General features: G+C 32.5%; 1 protein-coding gene across 1 annotated transcript in view; it reads left to right on the top strand.

Moving 5' to 3' along the window:
* The window catches only part of LOC126768811 (mucin-5AC-like), a 51,170-nt gene that overhangs the window by 20,922 nt on the left and 9,329 nt on the right, over window positions 1-20,919 (top strand). The window contains exon 2 of the mRNA XM_050487153.1: window positions 574-704. The gene's annotated coding sequence lies outside the window, so the exon portion shown is untranslated. The remainder of the gene's footprint in view (window positions 1-573; window positions 705-20,919) is intronic.

The following is a 20,919-nucleotide window of genomic DNA, read 5'->3' as shown; positions in this document are numbered from 1 at the left end:
ATCTTAACCGAAAATTGCCGGTTCAAACCTATTAACTTCGTATGTGCTTCATTTGTGTTTATATTAATTCATCTCGTGTTGAAAGAAAACGTCGCGAGGGATCTGTCGCATAAAAAGCTACCATATGTGTATTTAATTAACCCGCATTGAACCAGCATGATGGAATAAGCTCCAAACTGGTACTATAAGTCTAAACGCACCCTTAGACCATCGATTCTAAAATGTCATGTCCGTGGTGATTGTAATTACACTGACTCACCGTGTTCAAGCAGGAACATAGCAACACAAAGATATCGATGGGTGGCAGTAGTGTAATAGAATAGTTGCAACAACAATATCTTTCAAATAACTGATATAACTAATAAATATTTAATAAAACTAATGTAAATATCAAGCATATTTTTCGATGCAAGTTTAACAGAATCGACAAAGAAACAAAATATATAACTTATTTAAATATTATCTATCTATCCGGGTCTTTGATCAAAGTAAGAGAGTTAAATAATTTCTGCAAAAAGATGAATGGCGTCGCAAAATTTGATCAACTTAATAAATTTGTTATTTATTTTTCAGAACATGAGCACCTGAATGCACCTGAGCTAGTCTCCATATAATATGACGTAGAACGCGCCGCCAGCATCATGCGGGCTTCACGACACACAACCGACTAGCTAACATTCGCTTCACGTTGCTGTCACACTGAGGTAAGATTGATATAATCAGGAATACAATATAAGAAATCAATTTGAATAATATTTTAAGGACTGACTTCCAACTTAAGTACTACAATTTATTAAATATACGATAAGAAATGTTTTCATCCTTCAAACCGGAACACAACAACGTCAAATAATGGCATTTTGGGGTAGAATATCTGATGAGTAGGTGTAGTATTAGGTGTAGGGTGGTGGTGGAGAACCTACGTAGAGGAGCTTGCACAAAGCTGTACCACCAATAAATAAAATAATGTGATTAATTTAGATACTATTCTGTATTGTAAGTAGTTTCAAGATATACCCACATAATACGTCATATCTATCTTTTTAATTTTAATTGTTATTTGTTATTAATAATATTATTTTAATTGCTACCGTCTCCACAATCTACTATGCGATGAATTTGATTTACTTATTTGTAAAAACTTGAGTGGTTTGTGATTTTTTTTAATATTTTGTGTATTGTGTAACTGCTTGTCTTCCTAATAATAAATAAATTACATTACAAATGACTAATATATAATTAGACATTTTAAGGCAAATTATGCTAGTCATTTTTACTATGAATAAAAACTTATGCCCCCATTTAGTTGAGAGAAACTAAACATGCTTGTGTGCCAAGGCCGGCGAACAAATTGATATTACATCGGGCGAGAGTTTGCCGCACCAACCTGCGCTTGCGAATTTGCCGCTTGTCACGTTTTTGTATGACTGCAACGCTCACCAATTATAAACTCTTCTGTCACAAGACAACTCATTAAAGATGCAGTAAACCGACTCATTGAAATGAGGATATTCATTAGCCAAATACGACACAGGATTTCGAGTATTGAATAGGTAATGAAAACGTTAACAATCGGTACAAATCGCTAATCAACAGGTCAACGAGCCGGCGCAGCGTTGTGCTAAAATTAGCCGAGGCCACTAATGTTTAGATAAAGAGTTCCACTGTAATCGTCTGAAATATGAGTCTGCCATCCGGACTCGATTAAATCGAGTTATTTTACCGCATTTTTTATCGAACACATATTTTTAACACGTTTATGTAAAATTTCAATCAATAAATTACTTAATCATTAAATCCTGTTACATGAACAGGATTTAATGAATTACCATCCGAATATCAGAAAATATGTAGATTATGACGAGAAGAATCTGCAAGAAAATCAAATACTCTTTTACTTTTTGTTGCTTATATTTCTATGGAAATAAAAGAATTAACACCACGCTATCTATAAAAAAATAAATAAAATTTGATTAATGTTGATACTATTCTGTATTGAAAGTAATTTCAAGATATGTTTATATGTTCTTGTATTATATAAAAAGCCTTGTCTATGTATATTTTAAACGATAATGATTTTGGTATTTTTTCCTGCATATTTGTTCTTCCGTCTTAGCGTTATAAATTATTTAAAATCAAGTTATTTTACTGTAGCTAGTTTTGCTTAGCGCTATATTAGTGTTAATTAAAAGTAGAAGAATACTCACGAGGCAACAAGAAGCATTTTGCAGTAGCCATTTTATCACTGCTTGGTTTGGCTTTTAACCGCACTTAGCTTATTATTTGTTTTCTTTTCCATTTATTTTTCTTATATTTATTGTTATTGTCCAATCTTTATAACATATAATTATTTATAAATATGATCATTTCACATATTTCACAAAAGTATGTACCTACTTAACTTTATAAGATGAACAAACATTTCAACTTGTTAAATGTTATACAGTAACAGCCTGTAAATGTCCCACTGCTGGGCTAAGGCCTCCTCTCCCTTTTTTGAGGAGAAGGTTTGGAGCTTATTCCACCACGCTGCTCCAGTGCGGGTTGGTAGAATACACATGTGGCAGAATTTCGATGAAATTAGACACATGCAGGTTTCCTCACGATGTTTTCCTTCACCGAAAAGCACGAGATGAATTATAAACAGAAATTAAGCACATGTAAATCCATCGGTGCTTGCCCGGGTTTGAACCCACGTTCATCGGTTAAGATTCACGCGTTCTTACCACTGGGCCATCTCGACTTCTCGATCTCGTTAAATGTTAACTTAAACAAAATGTCATTATGTCGTCTTTTTATCATTTTACTAACTCTTACTTACATAATTATTAACCTTTAATATTGTCTTGGTTCCTAGCTAGCATTACTCACGCAAAATTAGTAGCACTTACTCAATAGTACTTAGAAAAAATCCGTCAAATTCGTAGAGTTATGCAAGAATGGATTGGTACCACCAAACCATCAGTTATTCGACCACCAAACAGCAATACTCTTTATTTCTGTATTCCGATTGAAGATTAAGTTAGCCAGTGTAATAGGCTCAAAGGTCATAACGTCCTCCGTTTATGATTAGCAGTGCAATGACGTAATATGGACGACGACCCTTAATCATAAAGGCTAAAACACGTGGCAATTACGAGAAGAGGATATCCAAGCCATATCACATTTTCATTATAAGTAGAAAGGAGTGGAATAGCTGACTTATAGTGTTTAGAAATACTAAGGTTATTAGAATTGAAAATCATCGAAACACTATTGTGGTTCCGCGCACTTGAACTGAATAAACATTCATATGACCGTGCAAAATGCTAATTCCGTGTTCTATTGCAACTGATTGCGATATAATCGATCCTCATCAATCATGGGTCGTAGTGGAACGAATGCTTATTAATGACGTAGTAATGATGATATTCAAATCAGGCATTCGAAATCATATTGCACTCTAGCGCTTCTATATCGGTTCAAAGTACTTCAAAGTATCGCAACATAATGAATAGTATTGAAGACTATTCTTGGAATTAAAATTATTCTGCTAAAGCTTGATTTCTTACACTATTGAAAATGTATGTTCTCTTTGATAAAATAAACATAAAAGCGCTCTTGTAATAGTCCAATAATGTCCTCTGGATGTAAAAAATTTATTATATAAGTTCGAATATATTATAATATGATTTTTTGCAAGCTTGCTGGGTGGTAACAATTAATGTTATGTTATTCTACCGCCAAATAAAATACTATATATTTCTGTGGTCTGCTTTGAAGGATTGATTCAAGCCATTGTAATGACTGATTTAAGTGAAATAAGTTTTAGTAAATGTTTTTTTTTTATGAAATAGTAGATAGACGGGCAAATGGGCCACCTGATGTTAAGTCTTCAGGCAGATGTTAGACATTGCCAATATAAGAAATTTTAATCATTCCTTACATCGCCAATGTGCCACCAACCTTGGGAACGAAGATGTTATTTTCCTTGTGCCTGTAGTTACACCAGCTCACTCATCCTTCAAATCGAAACGCAACAACTATATAGCATATCTGATGAGTGGGTTGGTACCTACCCAGACGGGCTTGACAAAGCTCTGCCACCTAGTCAAAAGTAAGGAATGCTCGTTAATCTATTAGCTATTTCTAAGATCTCGAGATCCACGGTTCAAAGGGAATCTAGAGGTTGGCAGTATTTACATTTCCGCGTCTCGGAAATGAAATATGAAAAGCCGTTGGGCCTGCCCCTGAATCTGTTTAATGACCCAAGCTGACGGTCGATAATTTTGCCATTCTATCGGATTATAAATGCAAGGAAATAGAGAGTATACCTCCGTTTTCTCTGCCTATCCTATCTTCATGCTCATCAACGAGGTCATTCGCTCGTCAGGCTTTCAAAAATAAATTGAAATTAGGTTTCACAAAATATGCTATGTATAAAATATGGCTAAATACGAAAAATCATGATCCCCATTTTATAATAACGGTAAAATGAACAATAATTAACAACAAAGCACGATCAGACGTTCAATCACATGATCAAATTTGCAAAGTTCAAGGAACCTACTAACATAAACTAACTTTCGCAGAGGAATACTTTGAATTTGCACCCACTTATATATATTCAAGTACTCTTTAAGCTCAAGAACCGATTAAGTAATATGATTGAATAAGCTCCATACCTTCTCAAAAAGGGAGAGGAGGCCTTAGCCCAGCAGTGGGACATTCACAGGCTGTTACGGATTAATATGATTGAATATAAAATTAACTCATTTGTAAATTTTAACGTTTTAGTATATCATTTTATACAAATTTGAAGAAGTAATTTACGATTTATAACATAGTTATTTGTTTTATAATAAATTAAAGCAACTAATTGTATGTCAACCTTGAATGCCACTCAGCTACTGTACCGGAACCGAGGCTTGCAAATAGATTTAGTAACAACATTCGTGTTCATATCAGCGTTACTATCTGAAATGAAAACTTTGGAAGTACTATAACTATTCTATTGGCAATACATCATTTAGAAATTATAAGCTAATATGCTAGTAGAATATTATATGAATTGATAAAGACAATTTATCGTATCAACATACTATGGCAACATTAAATGTAGTGTACTTTTTGAAAATAGGGCCATTATTTTTTATTAGTTAGTCTATCGCTATAAGGATGATAATAATAATGTCTTCCAGACCGATTTTGGCCACGGCGGCCGATCTCAACAGAGGTTAGCCAACTGCGCAGGACATATTATAATGCAAAAGTGTGTGCTAAAACACAGTTGCACTCTCTATTCTCTAACTCTCATAATCCGATGAGACGCCAATCCGACACGACCGGAAAGAGTTCAGGCGCAGGACCAACGACTTTACGTGCTTTTCGAGGCACGAGAATATACACACTTCCAACTTCCAGACTCCGGGCTGCTATTGAGAATTTTCGATTGAAAAACAAAATTAGTTTTTATTGGCCCGACCTGGGATTTGAGCCAAGGACCTCTGGGTGTGCGATCTTACATCTAGCCACTAAACCAACGAGGCTGTCAAATAATGTCTCTATAAGGATATATTAATTGTAATGCTTGAAAGCTATATTTAAATGTCTTCACAGACGTGAGTGAGATGCAGAAGTAGGAAATGTCAAGGGCATAAGAACGTCATTTTAAGTATTATTTAAACAAAAATCGTGTAAAATGCCTTATATTATCTACAAATGATTTAATTTATTTTTATATTTAATGCCGCATACCTATATAACATTTACCCATTGTTTGCTTGTTACGCTTTCACATCTTAACTACTCAACCGGTCATGAAATTTACCATACTTGTTGTCAGGGGTACAGAAAAGGACATAGGGTACCTAACACCCCCACCTCCCCTCGTACCCGGGCGAAGACTCAGGCATAAACTAGTTCTTCATAGTCAAACTAATTATAAAATTGACAGTTGCTACTCCTTGAAAGTTAGTTTTAATCTTGTTGATTATTGACTAACATAATTAACGTAATTATGCACCTGGGGACAACTCACGTACACTATTACGTGTCGAGTTGTAAACTGACTTTGACTTTTCTACCTTTGCACTACTTCTCACGAACCAAATCAGTCTCAAGTTTAAATTTATTTGCAAAGGTAATTTGAGGTGATTACAATTTGTTTTTAATAAAATATCATCACACGTGATAATAAATCAATAAATAATCACGGGGCAAAATAATAATACTTTTTGTCCATTCTAAGCGTTACGAAGAAAGTAAAAGTTGCAATACCTTGCATAAGGAGGCTCCGGCTGTGGATCTAAAAGTAGATTTATATCATATACTAATATACATAAAGTATTTCCGTTTAAAAAAATATACAAGACACATGTCAGTTTTCAGTAAGCCATCTAACATTACGTTAAATAAATATATAACTCATATTAAGTGTGTTAGCTACTTGGTTAGTATTAACCATTAGATCTTGCCAAATATATAAATCGATTTAATAGCAACACTATTTAGTAAGATTGGTCGTTCGAATGTTACAAAAACAGACGGTTCTACGTGAATACAATTTTTGATACAGTTTTACGTAATAAAAACGTTCCATGTAAACTGTACTGGTGGTAAAAGCGGGTTGAGTGCGTTCCGATGTTGCGCAACATTGCGCAGCGCTCCGTCACGCGTCGGACGCAAATGCTTGCTATGCAATTCTGTATTAGACTCCAGATACTCTCTTCAGAATATACGACTGACATGGTCAGAGTTACAGCTTAAATTGTACAACGATACCACTAGGCCGCAACCTTTAAGAATTCGTCCTCACTTATCGCTGTTTATCTACCTGATCTACATGCTTAATTTAATAAGTGAAAATAAGTACATTTTAAGGAATAGCGTCTGAAGTATTGGGTGCACTGAGTTTATTTTTAATTAATTTTTTTTTTAATAATTTATATAAAAATAGGCATAGACATAACAGTTCATTATCAAGCGTTTGTTTTGTCTAGCGTTCTTCTTTTTTTTTTTTTTGTTAACTATTGATGGGTTTCAGTGGTACCAATAAAAATATGGTATAAATATAGATTTCTACCTTTTTCTAAGATTTTCAATAATGATTGACGTCAAATTCCGACCAATGAGTGAACACTACTGTGAATAAATGTTAAAGTCGATAAAATCAGTGACAGATCATACTGAGCTATTTTAATTGAAAATAAATCCAAACACACTTTCCGGTAAATGCAAAATACTTAAATATACACCTATGTTGATGTAAAGGTCTACGCGAACATTAAATTAATCTTACGATCAGCGTACGTCTAAGGAATTACGGCCTTGGTTAAATAAGGTATAGAAAACGTTACTGCCCTTGGCTTACAGCAACAACGATTTGCAGCGATGCACACCGAACGCCTGTACATGCCACCTACAAAATTGTGTGTTTCTCATCTAACCGTAAGTGATGAATCATTATAATGGTGCTCGTGTGATCAGACGCAATATCTAATCACTTGATGACACATACCTATTATAATAATAGACAAAAATAATGATTTATTATATAAATTCGTTCGTATTACATAAATTCGAAATATAAATTCGTTTATAAATTAAATGTATTTTTTATATAAACTATTAAAAAAACATCCAGCAGACAAATAACAATCAGAGCCGTCTTTTACTTTAAAATACTTATTCGTAATAAATATTATTACATTTATCTTTGTTTACCTGATTATCATCAGTCACTGACATAGAATTGCAATTCGATATTTATTAAGAAGATTGTCTCAAAGAAATGTACTGATTGTCACTTTCTCCATTGTTACGGTTAAAACACCGTAGTAGAATAGCGCAGACATTGATTTGCGTTTGGTCCGTACTGTACTCGTATGTTGACAAAAAATATAACATGCATATAATAAGCGCTTTAGCATCCACATTACATTTTTTATCAACTGACTCACCTTATAGTTCAATCAAACATGTATTTAAAGCGAAATTTAAACTTTTTCTGTGGCTAAATTTTTTGATGTAACTTAGTTCGAGGCAGCCAAAATTCCTACGACCCTAACTTACAGCATATTTCGTTAGTTTTGATAATACTGTAAAAAGTTAAGAGACAATATTTATGTAAAATGATATGGTTCACAATTCTTTTTTTAAATTCAAATCGATATTTATTGTTCTCAATTAAAATTATCGTTAATAAAAAAAGATAATTTTCTCATATTCCGAAATATAAACTACTTTAATTAGACTAAAGCGTTCAAATATTATGTAATCATACAAATCATTATACCCTCAGAACTAAATAGAAGTAATAAGGTAATGCTACTTAATTACAACTCATAGATCAAGCATATGATTACGGCATCTTGAAAGGAAAATAAACCTACAATACAATACACAACAATAACTTTTCAGTCACGTTTACACTGACGCTCTCTTGTCAAGATATAATTCTAACTTAATTATTAATGTTATAGACTTGATGTTCCCCGCGACTCCCAATGCGTTCAGTTTAGATATCGCCATTTATATGCCGCAGTTGATATACCTATTTCCTTTTCCAGGTCCCACCTCTATGTATAAACTTCATTAGAATTAGCAATAGACAAACAGACAGAGAGAGATAGAGATACTAATGCATTTGTAATATTAATAGTCGGACACTCTTCGTATATGAAAGCGCTTCCGACACAGAACTTAGAGGTCAATTTTATTTCATCCATTATTTAAAAAACACACACACAGCATTTGTTTCAGCCGCGTCAAAATTTACTGCTCCGCCCCAGTACTCACTGGGGCAGCGTATTGTTTACACAGTCTACTAGTTTTACTTCATACCAAATTTTATCAAAAATGGTTCGATAAGATGGACAAATAGTTACTTTCATTTTTATAATAAGAGTATACATAACCTTTCTCAATTAATGGGCAATCTCGGCATTAGACCGATATATAATGAGATTCAAACATACAAACTTTATATATACATAAATATTTATATTATATATTGTATATTTAAACGATTGTTACATTAGGCTCTTTTTAGAATTTACTAAGCAAGGTAATTCCCGTAATATTTTTATTATATTTACTGTAAAACGTTAAAATATATATTTACGGCATTACACACAATTGTGTAAACATAATATGTATTCATATGACTTGGTTAGTTTCTGTAGTTTCTTGGGAGTTTCCGAAAAACTATTTACACGTGTCATAAGAAATTAGAGTTGGTATTTACCTCAGATAATGGCGTCATTGTCAAACAGAATCAGACACATTTACGTCAATCCAACTTTTAACATGTAATGGTTCATTCTTGATGTAATTATTAAGTATCAAAACTGTAAATTTATTAAAACCTCTTTTTTGTTTTTATACTATATGCAAATTGAGAAATAATATTAAAAGTTACGTAATTATTTTATATTTCCAATGATTAGTAAATAACATGCTTTTCAATCAAATATAATCAAATGTCAATATTCAAACAAACTTTACAGTACAGTTTTTGAATCGTCAATATTTTACTATATCATTTTGACAACGTATAATTATCTCGCAGAAAACTTATATACCGAGTAGATACTGGAGAAAAGCTTGGGAAATGTCTCACGTCTTTATTCTGTATATAGAAGATCACTGTTTAATTAATGATCGTCAGTACGGGTTTCAACCAAAACGGTCCACAGGTGATCTTCTAGCGTACGTAACACACCTCTGGGGTGAAGCTATCGACAAGCATGGAGAATCGTTGGCTGTCAGCCTCGATATCTCCAAGGCTTTCGACAGACCCTGTCGAAAGCACAGAAGTCTTCTCTCCAAGCTGCCGGCATATGGTCTGCCTGCTCAGCTATGCACCTGGATTGCCAGCTTCCTACACAAGCGTAGCCTTCGTGTTTTAGTTGATGGTTGCGCTTCACAATTCTATGTAGTGAATGCTGGGGTCCCCCAGGGATCTGTGCTATCTCCCACACTCTTTCTTTTGCATATCAATGATATGCTCTCTCTTGGGAACATACATTGCTATGCAGACGATAGTACAGTGCATGGTGGATACCACGGACGCGCAGTGGCTGGGCGAGCGTAAATTGAGGAGAGGCGGAGGGATCTTGTCATTGAACTCGATAGGACGTTAGAGCTCATCGCCAAATGGGGCTCTGATAATCTTGTTGAGTTTAATGCCAAGAAAACACAGGTATGCGCTCTCACGGCGAAAAAGTCAACATTTTCCCTTCTTCCCTTCTCCCTCTGTGGTACTCCGCTGGTGATGCAAAGCAAAATCGCCATGCTGGGGATTGACGTTTGCTGCGACCTTAGTCCAAGGGATTACATCGAGGCTGTTATAAAAACAGCTTCACGGAAACTCGGAGTTCTGAACAAGGTGCGGCGCTTTTTCACGCCACAACAACTGTGCCTGCTGTACAAAACACAGGTACGGTCTTGCGTGGAATATTGCTCGCACCTTTGGGATGGCTCCGCGAAGTACCTACTTGAGGCCTTGAACTGGTTGCAGCGACGTGCCGTACGCATTATTGGCGACGTAAAGGTCACAAACACCCTTGAACCTTTACAATTGCGTCGTGAGATAGCAGCACTGAGCGCTTTCTATCGACTGTATCACGGCGAGTGCTCTGAGGAATTATTCTCTCTAATTCCTGCTTCCCCCTTCCTTCTTAAGTCCACGCGAGCTGGTTCTTGAGGTCACCGCCTAACTGTGACATCAATTCCATCGCGAACAAAGAAATTTGGCAACTCCTTTCTTTGTCGCACTTTCAAAAAATGGAATTCCTTACCAGCTCACGTGTTCCCCTCCTCTTACAACCCGGGTTCCTTCAAACGAGGCTTGAAGAGGCATCTTGCGGGCCGGCAAGGCGAAGGTGGCTAGTGCAGAACGTTTTTCCCGTCTGTACTGGCCGTCGTCGCGTTTGGACTCTACTACCACTTACCATCAGGTGGAGTAGAGTCATTTGCCCTCCCGGCGAATATATATAAAAAAAAAAAAACTACTACTGTTTCGGAAAACATCCTCTCACGAGAAGAAACTCGAATAGTTGTTATTACTTAGCTTCGCTTACTATTCAATTTATATGGTAAATTAAACATGGTGCATATTTTTGATAGAAATCATGGATCACGAATATAGCAATCTCTATAATTAATATATTTCAATAAACTTATTCTTAGGATTCATCCCGAGACATTTCCCAAGCTTTTCTCCAGTATCTACTCGGTATATAAGTTTTCTGCGAGATAATTATACGTTGTCAAAATGATATAGTAAGCAAATGAATGCATCATAAACAATAATTCGGAAGAACCGTGTCGGTACCAAAAAATACGCTACATACAAAACGATTAGTTTACGAATGGCCACCAAATAAAAGGTCATGGGAATTGATTTTGTGTTGAAACTGTGAATATCATCTGTAAATAATGACAATATAACTTTTAATTACTTCACGTAATGCAGGAACATAATAATTATAACCTGTGTTAAGGCCGACTCACGGTAAACGTGATGAGCGCTCAACGAAAGCAATAAAACTCTCTAGACAAGTACAGATAAACAATATCGAGATACACTTTTGATATTTATCTTGCCCTTAAATCTAGCTGTCAGCGCTTATTCGGGATTTTAATCATAAATATTGTTTCACTACAATCAAATCAATATCGGTATTCTATTTATTGAAGCGTTAAATAATTTATTTATCCTTCGATAAAAAGTACGATGACACTGTTTTGCATGGTTATATTAATAATTATATTATACATTTAACTAGTTAGCGCCCATGGCTTCGCCCGTGTTTAAAGAGGAGAGTTCAGGTGTTAAAAACAAAAAAGTATGCTTTGTTTTTCCTTGGGGTTTGCTTAATATTAAATTTCATTAAAATCGGTTTAACCGCAAAACCGTAATAGACAAACGGTCTGAGTTACTTTCGCATTTATAATATTGGTATAGATTGTTATTTTACGAATGAAATGATGATAGGCTACTTAATTTTAAACACAGATGTCATTTCGATCTCACTGCTAAAACGTCTATTACGATTACGTCTGATATTGTCAAGGACTTGCGGACTGCTATCGTCATTAGTAATAAGAATGTTTAATAGGCGCGGCGTGTCCTCCACATATTATTTCACTGACATATTTGATAGTTATACATTTTTATTAGCGAATAAATAAAAATCGTCATAATATCTGTATAATATAAAATGTTCATCTGCAATGTGTTTCGTCCAACGTAAGATACTCTTAGTGTAGTGTGCTGTGATCTAACTTGCTTATCTGTAGCGCAATCTAAATTATAATAATTAAAGATATTAAGTGAAGGTTTTGTCAGAAGGTAAATTTAAATATACTATTTACTAAATTACTCAACTAACTTGAATTAATTATTATTTATAAAGACGTGTATAATCTTTTTTATTTCTGAGATTACGTGGTAATTCTTTCGGGGTGTATATAACGCCATAAAGACGCCTTTTTTTTGTATAATACAAAACTATTTTCTAATTTATCATCTTCCATATCATTACCGATTTGAATAGATACATAAAATATCGTTCAAGATTGTAAATGCATGTCAAAATTTAATTACAACCCGTCTATTCAACTCCACTGTTCTCTTTGTTCTTATAAATTATAGACTTACTACTTAATAGACATTGATTTACTTGCATAATATCATATTAATACTTGCATCTATTGTAAGACGGTTGAATAACCGAATGTCAGTTATTTACTATACCCAAGACCTGCATAAACTAGTTTTAGCCAGTGTAAATTAAATCTTGTAATACTATTAAGATTGAGTTAAATTTTTCATTGTTGCGCTGTTTATTAAATTATAATAATTTCCTTTATTTTCAAAAAAGAAAAATCTTGTTTCTTTTTGTAAATGTTGTATAATTAATGTTCTCTCCGATTTGTTTTATGAATATCATGGGTTTGTCATTTGCGCTTCATATTATAAAACGTATACTAGCATTACAACATCGAAATAAAACATCTGACCACATAACATGTTACGCAAGGCATGCAATTAGATAAATATGCTCCCAAATATAACACAAAACTCCATTGAGGAATAAGTTATAATTAATTATAGATACATCATATTTCGGAAAGTTCATCCTCTATATATAAATAACCTTTCAAAACTAGTCAAACCCAGGTCGAAAAGACAAATTTATTCAGCAAAGGTTAGATGTTCTTCAGTTAAAATATTATATAATGACCAGTCCATGAGAACTTTTCTTTCGAAATTGCATATAAGTTGTAAATGCCATTACTGGCATTGCTATATTTGGACCTACAAAACGCTTATATACAACAATTATGTATGAAGTAATGTAAACTTAGATTTATATGAAATAACGGTATCTGTCGATATAATAATGTTATATTATATCGGCATATTATATCTTTAAGAACCCTATATAGTAGCTTGTTTATATGGCAGTTAATGCAAAGTTCTGATTCCAATTCCCGGATTGGTCCATTAAAAAGTCATTATCTTTATTAAAAGTTATTACACTACATACTTTTTACTAATACCCTCAGTATTGGTAAAAAATATGAAGTGTTAATTGATAAATTACTCTTACTTCCTAAAAAGAACTTAAATATCTTCAGATCCTGCGCCTGATATTTCTGCTATCGATACGGATTCCCCTGTCATCGTACCATGAGCGCGAACAATATACAGTATACACTCGAGCACTATAATAACTGTACATTCTGCGCATATAGTTATTCTTTAATATTGGATGCCGTGACTGGAATTTGGTCAAAAGGACATCATCAATAATCACATTTTCTAATAACATATTCTTAATTTTACGTAAAATCTCGCTTATTATTGACTGAACGCAATAATTACTTAATGGGCACACTTCACAAGCTTATACAAAACCTGCACATTTTATGCATATCAGCAATTTAATTGTGGTACAAATCAAGGAATAGTTTTTTTCAATTAGAATTTGAATTGCTGATAATTATTGCATTTTAAAATAAAAATCATCAATACTGTCTAATAAAGATTTGCTATCTTCGACTTTCTTATAGAATATTATGAAAAGAAAGTGTAAACCGTCTAAACCGGCTATTTTCTTTCCGTCAGAACAGGGCAGGTCAGAACTCCGGGTAATTACGTCAAATAATGACCTCAAAGTCATAGAACATTAAACGAATAGTAAATATAAATTTTTCTAATAAAGCCTTTTTATTAGCGTAATACAGACTCACGCAAAAGCAAAATTTATGAATAAACCTAGGTTGTGTAACATGTTTATATTTATAAATTTTTTCTTAAGAAATTCATTAGGCTGCAGATCTTAGGTTCAAATCCCGGGTCATACAATAAAAAGTTTATTGGAAAAAAGAAATTCTCAGTAACTCTGGCCTCACATGGCCAGAACGTAAAGACATCGGCCCTATCACTGAACTCACTACGGATTATGATAGTAATAATGAGGGAGTATGAGCACGCTTGAGCACTATAGTGTGGTTCTGCACATGTGGCTAATCTTCGACAAGAATATGCACTGTAGATTTTTTTTTTTATAGAATAGGAAGGTGGACGAGCATATGGGCCACCTGATGGTAAGTGATCACCAAACGCCAAGACATTGGCATTGTAAGAAATGTCAACCATCGCTTATAGCCAATGCGCCACCAACCTTGGGAACTAAGATTTTATGTCCCTTGTGCCTGTAATTACACTGGCTCAAGTATTGCTGTTTTGCGGTAGAATATCTGATGAGTGGGTGGTACCTACCCAGACGAGCTTGCACAAAGCCCTACCACCAGTAAAATAAAGTCAGTCATGCTCATTTTTATACAAAAAATTACTTCGTCCAAATATGGTTGGAGTAATGTAAAAGCTTTCAAAATCTCGATCGATCGTACTATCCTTAGTAATTATTAAAGTAATTATAAATATAAATATGCAAAATGTAATAAAAACGAAAATAGCATTAATAGCTTCTCTATTCAAAACAAAAATGAATAGCATATATTAATATTATATCTTACTTGGAGTTCCATTATTGTACAGATAAATATTTAATGCACCCGTTTTCCTTTTCACTCAATACAAACTTAAATGAATATCTCATCTACTTGAAAGACCAACGGATACAGTAATCAAAGTAATTATTCCAACGTATATGTGTGAGTAAACAATAAAAACTTCTTAGAACGACACTTCCTGTGTCGCGGAATTCGACGGAGGCGGTAGACGGTCGGTAGTTCAGTTAGAGGGCTTTTTGCGCTAAATATTTATTAGACAAAGATGCTATCTTGTGTACGTGAATAAGCCCACGGTTGGTTTTAGCAAGGAAATAGAATGTAGTCAATTTGAAGGTGCAATTAAATACAGGCAACATTTAATTCTACATGATGAATAGGTGACCTCTAATAATGCATCGAAACTGTATCGTACGTCCTTACGGCAATTACCAGTCCAATACGCTGTCCGTCATGAGTTCTTTTTGTTCTAAGAAAATCATTTTTGCATAAATTTAGAATTTATAGTTTTTGTTACCTTAAATATTATAGATCCTTATTAAAATGCATTCTAAAAACTTATAAAAATTAAAAATAAAGTCTTACGCCATTTAATCTGACCTTTAACTGCATTCCGCATCGTGTCATCCAGGATACAAACTATTTGACTCAGGGCAACAACCTCGGCAGTCTCGGCTAGACAGACAATCAACACTAATTATTATCATTTTCTTAAATTTGTCGTGAATTGTTGTTTGCGAAATAGTTTAGGTTGAGCATTTTTTTATAAAGGACATCAAACAATAAATGTACCATGTATAGGTAAATTCAAATGTAAAAACTAAATATATTACCGAGGCATATACAAGGAAATATATAATACTTTCGTTTTTTTTTATAGTATAGGTAGGCAGACGAGCATATGAGCCTAATGGTAAGTGGTCACCAACGCCCATAGACATTGGCATTGTAAGAAATGTAAACTATCGCTTACATCACCAATGCGCCACCAACCTTGGGAACTAAGATGTTATGTCTCTTGTGCCTGTAATTACACTGGCTAACTCATCACTCAAACTGGAACACAACAATACCAAGTACTGCTGTTTTGCGGTAGAATATCTGATTAGTGGGTGGTACCTACCCAGACGAACTTGCACAAAGCCCTACCACCAGTAAATTATTATCGCATTCCATAATTATCGCATTATTTCATTCTGACAATTAATCAGTCACTTACCAAATAAAGACTGAAAACAGAGAATCTATAAAATATTAATATGACATAAAAAAATGATTATAAAATATTATGTGTTAAATAGTTAACCTTATACAGGATGTCAATTAATTTCCTAGATATTGAGATTATGCCTATTTTAGTAGTCTTCAAAGTATGTGGATAAAAAGTATAAAGTAATTGTATCCTGTTTATTTACGAACCGGTGACGCGTAGTACTGACTCACTGTCAATCACATTCATTTGAATGTAGAGTACACATTGTCACGACACTCATTCTACGCATTCACTATAGACCAGTTACCGTTTTCACTTCTGTAAGGAATAAAATACGTAAGTTTTTTATTTTATTCGCTTGTATATTAGTAACATTTACTTATAAACATAGCTAAGTTGAATGGATTTTGAAATATAAGCAAATGTTGTAAATTACGTTATAAAATGAACCATAAAAGAAATAACAATTGAAAGCGCTAAGTGTAGGCGGCAGCGACGGTGTAATTGATAAGCATAATCAGTGAATCAGGCCTGGAACAGACTACATAAACGGTAGTTAAATGATCCTTATATGGCTTCGATATCATTTGGCACGCGCGCCGTAGGTCACTATTAGCGTAATTGTCTTAAGGCGTAGGCGATCCATTGTTCGAGACGTTACGTGAATAAGCTTAGTAACCTGTTGAAATACTTTTTTTGTAATCTCCATACAAGGTTTTTATTTTTATGATTTTTGAAAAATAAATACAAAATAGCTAATACATTTTGAAGATTTTTACTTTCCTTATCCAAGAATCTCACCAACAAAATTTAATAAAATATATACTGTGTTTTGTTAGGTTGGTCTATACAAATGGCGTATTAACTATATGTAAAATCATTAATTCATAACGCGAAACTCGAGACTGTAATCTCAATACGTCAAATATTATATATTTGTTCATTTATTTAAAATCTGATTGACTGATTGCTAAATATTCAAAGCTGCATTTCAAATACAGTTATAATACCCTTAATATTTATTAGTTATGATCATAATGAAAGTCTTATTTTGAAATTAGATCGATTTCGTGACTGACCGTCAATCGTTTCACATTAAGTAAGTAATGCTATACTGTATTTAATACAACTGCTAAACACTTTTACCAGTTATTTAAACATGTATTTTAATCTCACAGGCCAAAAAAATGGAAACGGATATAATTAATTCAAATTATATGATGAAAAATATCTTCGGAACGAGTTGCAGTGCTAATTTTATAAAACAAACAGTAGGGCTTCCTATTTAAGTGTTTAGTTTATATTTACATCTTTTTCTCTACAAAGTTTGTATTTAAAAAAACTGTCCAATAACAATGATGTACTTTGACCCCAGTTCAGAAGATTTGCGTTGAAATTGAAATAAAATCAAGTGATCTCTTGAGTTAGAGATAATTAGAGGTAATATCTTTATAATTGTAATTCTCCTTTAAAATCACTACACAATCTAATGTTGCATTAGTACATAATTATACTATTCGTTAATAAAATAATATGTATTATTTATAATTTTGATAATTCAATAGGCAGCCTCATTTCTTGTTATGTAAAACTCATCAACGAATTCTTGATGAATTAAGCGAATGTTGATGCTCTAAATCATAGTACAGTAAGGCTTGTTACGTCTGTATATTTATAACGTAGTAAGGTAGCCAAGACTTTCTTTTTTAGTTTCTGTTATCTGAATTAAATATATAAAATCATCTTACATAATAAAAAAAGTTTTTTTCTGTCAATTTATTGGATTAACATTAAAACTTGTTCACTTTACAAATATATTATAGGTTTTCAAGAAAAAAAAATATTTCTAACTTCAGCTTTTATTTAATTCATGTACTTTAACAAATAAAATATAGTTAAATATACTCGAGATCGAAAAAAACACTAATCACTCAGTTGTAAGATTTAACCCATATACTATGCTATATAGGTGAAGTTAAGAGCGCGCCTAAAGCCAACAAAATTTCAGACTTCACCCGCGCGTCTCTTACAAGCCCCTCTCGATGTACGATTTCATTTTTATACTCAATGTTTTTTTCGTGTTTTAAGTCTTTTACAAATGAATAAGAACATTTTAAACTTCTTTTAACTATAATATGATAAAATTAATACAAAGCGCTGTCAATTTTTATCCGTAGACCACTCCTCTCAACTAACTGATTTAAGAAACAAATATATATTTGGGTTATATGAGTTTTTAGCGAAACAAAAATGTCGCAAGTGCCGAAAACTTTTCGTCATTATAAAAATGAAACGAAAGAATATTAAAAAAATACCTAGCAGCAGCACCAGATTATTATATTATAACTTTTGTCTTCATAACCTAAAGCATTACGAGTATATCATCAAAAAAACGTAAAGATTATATGCATATTTCGAAATTTTTCTATTTGCTTCTTTTTTATTTATTTTTTTTATATTTTTGATTAAACACAAGATACATACAAGATTTTTTTTTAAATTTGAACTGAATTTACCCATACAAAATCAAATAAAAATTAAACAAGACCTCGTAAAAGAGCTTAAATTATTACACTATCAAATTATTGACATGAATAGTTGGGCTCATTTAAATAATATTAAAAGTTCTATAAGTACTTCACGCAATGCCGGTAACACAGTGACCGCTATGCGCCTCCACCAGTCGGTACCTACTCGTTGAGTTGCTGACATAACGGACTCGCTCACTTGCCCCGTTACTCTGTACCTTAATACGTAGTAATACTGTACTGTTGTATTTATATTTTTGCACACTAAATACAACAAACGAAAAACTGATATGGAGCCAGTTTAACGAGTATTGAGAGTTCCTTGCCATTAATTCGCTTGTCGATAGATTCGAATCATAAAAAAAATATCTTTAATAATTTATTCAAATTAATTAAACTCACATTAAATATTTAAATTTGTTTTGTTTGTTTTATTTTGGCGCCTCATATATTTTTTTAAAGTATTTACAGTTACTCTATATTAATAGTAACAAAAACTTTTATTTCGTCGACTGATGAAAAATGGAAAGTATAACTCAATTTACACCCGTTGATTTCGAAATTCATCTAACATACTTTCCATCATTCCACAAAGTCACGTTTGTACAATAACTAAGTGTTAATTATTAATTATAGTTTGTATATATATATACAAACAACTACATATCTAATTAGATACACAACAAACACCACACATTTACAAATTACCTTTCAACCAAAAACCCATTCTCATCTTACAAGAAACCGACAAAATCGAATTACCCAAATTCCGAACTAAGTATGGCACAAAAAGTATATTATTTGAAGGAGCGCAGCTTTACAATTCACTACCTAAAGACGTTATAAATGCAAATTCAATTAATATATTTAAAAAAAAGATTAATAAGTTATTTACTGACACAAAACGTAGACTTATAAGTTACGGTATAGTACTTTATATTTTATGTTATTTCCTTAAGTTTAAGTGGACTTCGTTCTTTTTTAGAAAATAAATGTCTTGAACCTTATATTTAGTATCTTGTCAATTTTTTATGTATTTTCTCTTATGTTTATTAGAAGAGCATCAAAATTGTTATATATTATATGGTTTTGATTATTGCTTTATGTAACTTTGAAACAACTTCGATCAACAATACATTTACATTATTAATCGAAGACTGACAATCTAAGCACTGTACTTTATTTTGAATTTCTAAGCATTTTATACTCGAACCCTCCGCTAAAAGCGAGCTGATTAATGGTTTAGAATGAATTATTTCTATAACGAAAAGTTATGAGTTTTGCAAAATTAATATATCAATGCATTTAAATACTATAAGGCAAGATAAGCCTTAAATTATACTTATAAAATGTACTTTTGTAACATTTTATTTATTTTTTTTGGTATAAATATTGATATTTTGTAATGTAACAAATATTAATATTTATAATAATCATGATATGCAAAACGACAACTTTCTAAAAAAAGTCGACTTCTGAGAAAAGAAGATTTTAACAGATGAATGATTGATTTTATAACAGTTTCGCTTTTCGTGTTTTTTAAAACAAAACCACTTTCTTTATAAAAACGTCATTAGAAAACAATTTTTTTTTATTGTTTTCAAGTACCTAAAGATATAATAGAATTTTAATTTTATGAGCCATGAGCTTTAAACTTTTAAAAAAAGCCCTGTTTATTTTTCTTGATCGGTGCATGCGAAGCACGGGAGCGTAACGCTGCCAACTTAAGTACTACGATTTTTTTTACTATGTAAAAACAAACTCGAAACTCACCACAAAAAACGATCATGAAATGTCAGAAAGTGATATGCGGGATCGACCATAATAATTATAACATTTATTTATTTATATATTCTTACGACAGTTACAAAATAAACAAAATAATATCAATTAAAAAAAACACACAATTCTGATTGGATTACAAATAATTAAATCAAAAATACATAGCAGATGTGGAGACGGAAGCAAATAATATAAAATTAATAATAACAAATAACAATTAAAATAAAAATGATAAATTAATTAAAATTTTATGTAATATGACCAAATTAATAAATAATTCTGTTAAAAATCATTAACATACAATTCTATTTTACATTTTATTTATTTTATTAACAAAATAAATAAATTAAGATTATTGAATTTATTATT

Source organism: Nymphalis io, chromosome 5 (assembly GCF_905147045.1).
Source record: "Nymphalis io chromosome 5, ilAglIoxx1.1, whole genome shotgun sequence".
Lineage (NCBI taxonomy): Eukaryota > Metazoa > Arthropoda > Insecta > Lepidoptera > Nymphalidae > Nymphalis > Nymphalis io.
This window is presented reverse-complemented; position numbering and strand designations above follow the sequence as displayed.